Source organism: Nanorana parkeri, unplaced genomic scaffold, assembly GCF_000935625.1.
Source record: "Nanorana parkeri isolate BGI_ZX_2015 unplaced genomic scaffold, ASM93562v1 scaffold1118, whole genome shotgun sequence".
In the NCBI taxonomy this organism is placed as follows: domain Eukaryota; kingdom Metazoa; phylum Chordata; class Amphibia; order Anura; family Dicroglossidae; genus Nanorana; species Nanorana parkeri.
Window position 1 is genome coordinate 269,838 of NW_017307386.1, and position 6,531 is coordinate 276,368.

Below are 6,531 nucleotides of genomic sequence, written 5' to 3' on the forward strand. Positions count from 1 at the left end.
TATATATATATATATACACACATATATACACACACACACACATCCCCCCATGGGTTGATTTGTGACAGCTTGGGGATGTAAACAGCATTATTTTTGTGCATGGATTTCTCAACCGCCCCCATCCTTTACCATCACTACACCAAGTCTATCATGAGTGCCACATAGCCGAACATGTTTGGTTTAAACATTAGCGTGGTACATGCGTTTTGGATACACATGTTTTGTTGTAGCTTGCTTACTTAGTTTGTTACTTACATTTACTCGGATCATTTACACATGATAATTTAGGAGGACACTTAGAGGATGGGCAATAGCTTGCTATTTGGCATGCATGTATAATGATAAAATTGCAGTTCCCGTTTTACGGCTATAAACTGGGGCCCTCGGGCTATGATTGCTTATAGCATTATTGGATGATTACATTTGCTAATAATATGTGTTTCAGTTTTATATTTATGACTATGAGGTATCCCAAAAGGACAACTTACCCTAATCAGACATAATTGCACTAAGGCGGAAGATTATCTCTCACAATCCAACATGCTGATGGAGAGATTTAGGGAAAAGGGCTATAGGGATATAGATCTTAACAGAGTCAGAGATGAGGTTTTAAAGATGGATAGAAATAGACTAATAAAACCCCCTATAAAAAAGGAAGAGCCCTTTCCTGTTTCCTTCATCACCAATTTCTCAGTACAACACAAAAAAATGGAATCCATTTAAAAAAAAACACTGGTACATTCTTAAAAAAGACAAACTCTTAGGTCCCTTGCTCCCTGATAAACCAAACATAATTTACAGAAGAGCACCTGCTCTTAGAAATAGATTGGTAAAAAATGTCCTGTACCCGCCCACACTGAAGCTTACATTTTTTGAAGGAAAAGGTTTTTCCCCATGTGGGAGATGTGTGTGTTGCAGAGCGACAGGGACAAAAGAGAACATTGTTTCATTTAGGCCCGATATTACTAATAGAGAATATAAAATGAATAGATTTATTGGCCTCAAAATCGATTTCGATTTAAACTGCTTTTTAAGTAACAAATAAGTTTTGGGGGTTAGAGGTATGAATGTTTTGGTTAGAAGAATATGGATTTGCATACCCAGTTTTTATACCCTATTTTTATGATAGTTTTTATGATAATTTCTATGATGTCCGTCCTAAAAAGCATTCGTAGGTTATGGTTTAATAAGGATATAGTTTTTTGGGCTTTACCGTGCCAGTGTGACACCTTTTATTATGCATTATTACATTATTTATTTTATTAACATATATAAATATATATATATATATTTTTTTTCTTTTTATATTTCATTAATAACATTTGTATTTTTAAAAGAATATATAACATGCACATTTACCCTATTATACGTGAACGTTATGTATATATTTATTTATATATTCATCTATCTTGCCCACTATTTAGTCTTAAAAGTGTTTTACAAGCGTTCATTGTTTGTACTAATTCACTATTTGATGGGTGGATGAACACTTGTGTTTTATTTACTTTATTTATTTAGTTTGGTATAGTGTGTTTGCCTACATTTGATTAGTTTGATGAAATCCTTTAGCAGTAATAGCAGGTAATTGATTCCTGCATGGTGTGTGGTCTAAGAGGTTTAAGGCCCCGTTCACATATAGCGAATTGTCGCGCGATTTCCGCCGCGATATCGCGCATTTTTGCCGCGCGATATCGCGAGAAGTCGCTGGCCAATGTTATTCAATGGAGCTGTCTTAACTCCATGTCGCTCGCCGCTCGTCGCGGTCTCAAGTCGCTTCTACCGGACCCTTTTTTCGGCGGATTTTGCGCAATTTTGCTTTTTTTCTATGGAGCTCGACGGGGAAGGTCGCGCTTCCGTCGCTGGATCGTCGCTGGAACGTCGCCCCGAAAGTCGCGCTATCCCGGCCGTGCGGATCCGCTGCAAAAGGTATGTCGCTATATGTGAACGGGGCCTAAGAGTGATACACTCCCTTTTGCACCGCAGATGTTTCAATTAATGATCATAAATTCCGGTGTATATAATGCAGACTGGGGTGTGACCAATTAGACCTGCCATCCCTTGACAATGTCTTGGTGTTGAAACGCGTCGGGGGCGGGCCTTTTCTACGTCACACTTTCAGTCTGGGGAGACGCAGAAACCAGGCGGCTGTTACTGTTTTAAAATGTAAGTGTTTATTGTTTTTGCTTGAATAGATCTTTGCCTACTACACCATGAGCGTCTTTACTCTTTTCTATTATGGTCCTATAATGGAGATGAATATGGGATCGATGGACGTGAGGACGTGGAATATTTATTATCATAGCGTGTCTGGCTGTTGGTATGCAGTCCTACTTTGCGGTGAGTGCATAACCTGGAGGGGGATCTTTGCTACTGAACACACTAAAGGAGCACTGAATTGGAAAACACATTAGTTTCACTGGGATTTTTCCTGTATTGTTTTTTTTTATAGCACTTTGAAAGAAAACATCTTTTGTTGGTTTTCTTCATCTTCACTTAAATCCTTTTTTTGTTGGTAATTTACAAGGAACAAAATAAACTTAATATCACTTTGAAACAAGTTGGGGTTTACATTGAATACTTTTTTGAAACTATTTTACACGGTGTGTTTATACAAATTGAGTTCCATGATCACTAATTTGCTTGCACAGTTACCTATTTATATTTTATATTTTATATATTCTTACACTGTATTAGCACTTTGAGTATTCCTCATGAAGAGGTCATGAACATTTATATGATGTGTTTTGTTTAAAACATGTATTAATCATATTTTTGCACAAGTTTTTGCACTTTAAATGCACTTTGAGTGTATATGACGGAGAGCCTTTTAGCGCTGTACCTTTCTGTTCACTGACTATTAAGGCTTTACCTCCTGAGTTTAGCAGCTTTTAGCAAGTCCGTTTTTCCAGATAACCATTATTTTCCATTATTTTTTTACCATAATATTTATGACTGTGTTAATTGATTTGAAATGGGCTCATTAAAACCCCGCCTCTGTGTTATGGGCTCATTTGTGCTCTAATGTGCTATTTTGATCATGTCCACATATAGACTATGATTATGTCATGATTATGTACAGATTATGTCATGTATGCTGTTATATATATATGGATCGTGTTGATTTATGATAACTTGAGCCAGCCAGAATACGATGATTCCCCAACCAGACTCAGTTACCTTATATCAGAGCCGCCGACCGCATTAGCGAATGCACATGCGCAGCTCTATAATAGCGCATGCATGTGGTGATCGTCTATAAACCATTGGGGATTATATAGGCATGACTAAGACTGATGAACTGTAGTATAGCCCGACCCATGATACTGGTGAGGGTCAGTGCCTGCAGAGAGCAGGGGTTTGTTGCTTATGAGCCTACTGGGGGTATCGTTAATGTACAGCTGGCTGGATTCTCACAAATGTATAACTGGTTAGCTTCTAGAATATCATATCATTCCACGAGGACTTTTTTATTTTTCTTACATGGATTGTCAGAATGACCTCTGGCTACACAACTGGCAGGAATATGATGTCATTATGATGTCAGGGGGGAGGTACAATGTGTTTTGATTGGTTGCTAGGTTTGTGCACTGGTGTATATAATGTGAACACTCTGTTTGTACTTTTATCACTCTGTTTGCCTGATGAAGGGACTGGACAGGTTCTCAAACGTTGCTATGCATGGTGATTTGACCTGCTAAAATGAATAAAAGGATTTCATATTAAAGAAAAATATTAAAGAAAAATTGGAGTGCTGGTGACCATTTGTTCTGTTCTTTGAGTATTTGGCAGTGCCATCCACGACCACTTCAGCAGCACCCCCCCTACAATATGTAGGCCTGTTGTGGTATCAGCTCCTTTAAGAGAAAAGATATTGCAGCTGCATGTGGAGCCAGAGAGCACTGCCTCCAATGCTGAGAGGACATTGTAGGCGGCGACAAATCTGACGACCGGAACCCCTGATGACATCAGACTCCAGCTCCTAAGTTCTTCACCACAGAAGATAATTCCTTGATACTGGGCTTTTGGTTCTCGCTCCTCTCTCTCCCCTGAGAGGATTTCTTGGGTATGCTGCCCGGATGGGTCAGTTTGGATACACTCACATCAACCTGCTTAATTGGTAGGTGGTATCCCTACCAAATTATTTGCTGTATACATAATTATGGCTTTATAGATCATGCTCATTATTTTCAATCATGCAGATATTCTCCACCTCCTGAAGAAGTGCTTTTTAGCGTGAAACGTTGAGCAAAGAATATACTCCTCCATTTTCAACTATTTTTAATGAACTTTGCACATTTCCTGAATTATGTTATTACTCTAATTATTGAATCATGTATTTTTAAATGGGTTGTTCATAAATGTAGTGAGAAAAGAGTGTACTCCTCCATTTTCAATTGTCTTCAATGAATTTTGCACATTTCCTGAATCATGTTATTACTCTAATTATCTAATCATGTATCCTTGAATGGGTTGTTCATAATTGGAGTGAGTCTCCCAGGAGATATCTGATCAGCTGGTTGTTTTTACATTAATGCATTGTATATGAATTAATATTTTGTAAATATAATTATTAAAAACACTTTTTTACTCCCAATTGCCTTGGAGTTGTCATTTGTGCCTAAAAAAACCCATCTTTTTCTTTCTTTGTTACTACTGTTACTAGGGGTGCGGCACCTATTACTCAGGTCCCGGTCATTAACACAATCATAAGTTCTAACACCACAGAAGATAATTCCTGCTGGCTACAGACGGACATCTCCGGCCTGTTGTTGTCCTTAACAGTACACACAGATTTCCACCATTTGTATTGGGCACCAACGTTCGCTAGCTGAAGAAACTACCACTGGCCAGTAGGTTAGGTACCCCATGTACATTGGGACTAAGTTTGTATATAGTTTGACTACTGTTTAGTAACTTCACAGTTAGAATAACTGCATTTGTAATTTATTACGGTTGTGCATATGTCTCATATATAGTCTCTGTGTCATACTGTGTAGAGATAAATGTTAATTATATACACTGCTATCCAGATTATTATATACAGTAAATAGTAATTTAAAACCTCTCTTGGTGTGCAGGTGTGCTGTGGATTCATTGCTGCTTGAGGTCTATCACAGAGGTAAAACAGAAGTACCCGATCATCCAGCGCCTCCCTCGGGGGTGAGCGCTACAAATATATGGCGCTTCTTGGTCAAGAGTGCGGTGGGACTTCCTATTGGACTGAGAAGACAGCTGCCGCACAATGTCAACAAATAGTCGGAGCCATGGTAACATGGATGCATAGTTGTTTAGACAGTGTCACATCCTAATATCAATGGATAAGAAAGAACAGAAGAAAACTGACTTTTTAGGCACTACCATGACCACTTCAATTTATATATGAAAAGTATGTTTTATTGTGTACATTGTTTGTTAAAAATATATAGCAAGGTTAAAATCATCAACATATATAGTTGTATTTACAAAACGATGAAATTGTATGCCTATCATGAACCTGCACCTCCTCAACTGGTATACAATAAAGAGTTAATGTCAGGGGTACCGGTACAGGTGTCCCCACACCGTATGCAGGTACCCACACAGGAAGACCAAACACGTATGACCACACCGGACAAGGCAAAATGTATTAGTTTATTTACAACCAGCAAATCCAAATGAAACACCCAAAAGCAAGCACGAATAAGTAATGTGACCACAACCAAATATAACCCCCGACACCTATAACAAGAGCAATAATAGCTATATACAGGTAACAGCAACAGGACTACAAGCAGTAATGTAAATAAGACTACAAGCGGGTAATGTCAACAAGACTACAAGCAGGTAATGGCAAAAGGACAACAAGCAGGAATCAGGACTGCCAAAAAGGTAACAGGGCTCAGGACTGCAAACAGGTAACAGGGCTCAGGACCGCAAACAGGTAACATGGCTCAGGACCGCAAACAGGTAACATGGCTCAGGACTGCAAACAGATAACAGAGCTCAGGACTGCAACCAGGTAACAGGGCTCAGGATACACAGGAAATGATAACAGGATACTGAGCCATCGTCCTGACTGCAGGGAGGGTTTAAATACCCTCCCAGGAAGCACCCGGTGATGGCTAAGTGCTGGCAGCTGGGAGACACCCGCAGGTGAGCACTGGAGCTGCAGGTTCCGGCACCACACAGTGTTAGTCGGGTACCGAACAGTTCCTGGCTGGCTGTAGACACCTGCAGGTGAGCACATGAACTGCAGGGCTTAGCTCCAGTGCCACTTGGAGGCGCTCTGGATCCTAACAGTTAACCAAGTAATTTGTATGCGATATCATTAGTATATAACCATGATAATTATAGAAATTTTTCCATGTGGAGGTGCTCAACTCTTGCTCTATGTGTTTTACGGTACCACCACTTCTTAGGGAGCTTATGGGCATACACTATAATGGAAAGAAGCATTATGAGTAATTCTTAACAAGTAAACATTGATAACATTGATATGCTGAGTTTCAGCCAAGTTAGAATATATACATACGTTGTGGTTCTCAAATTTCT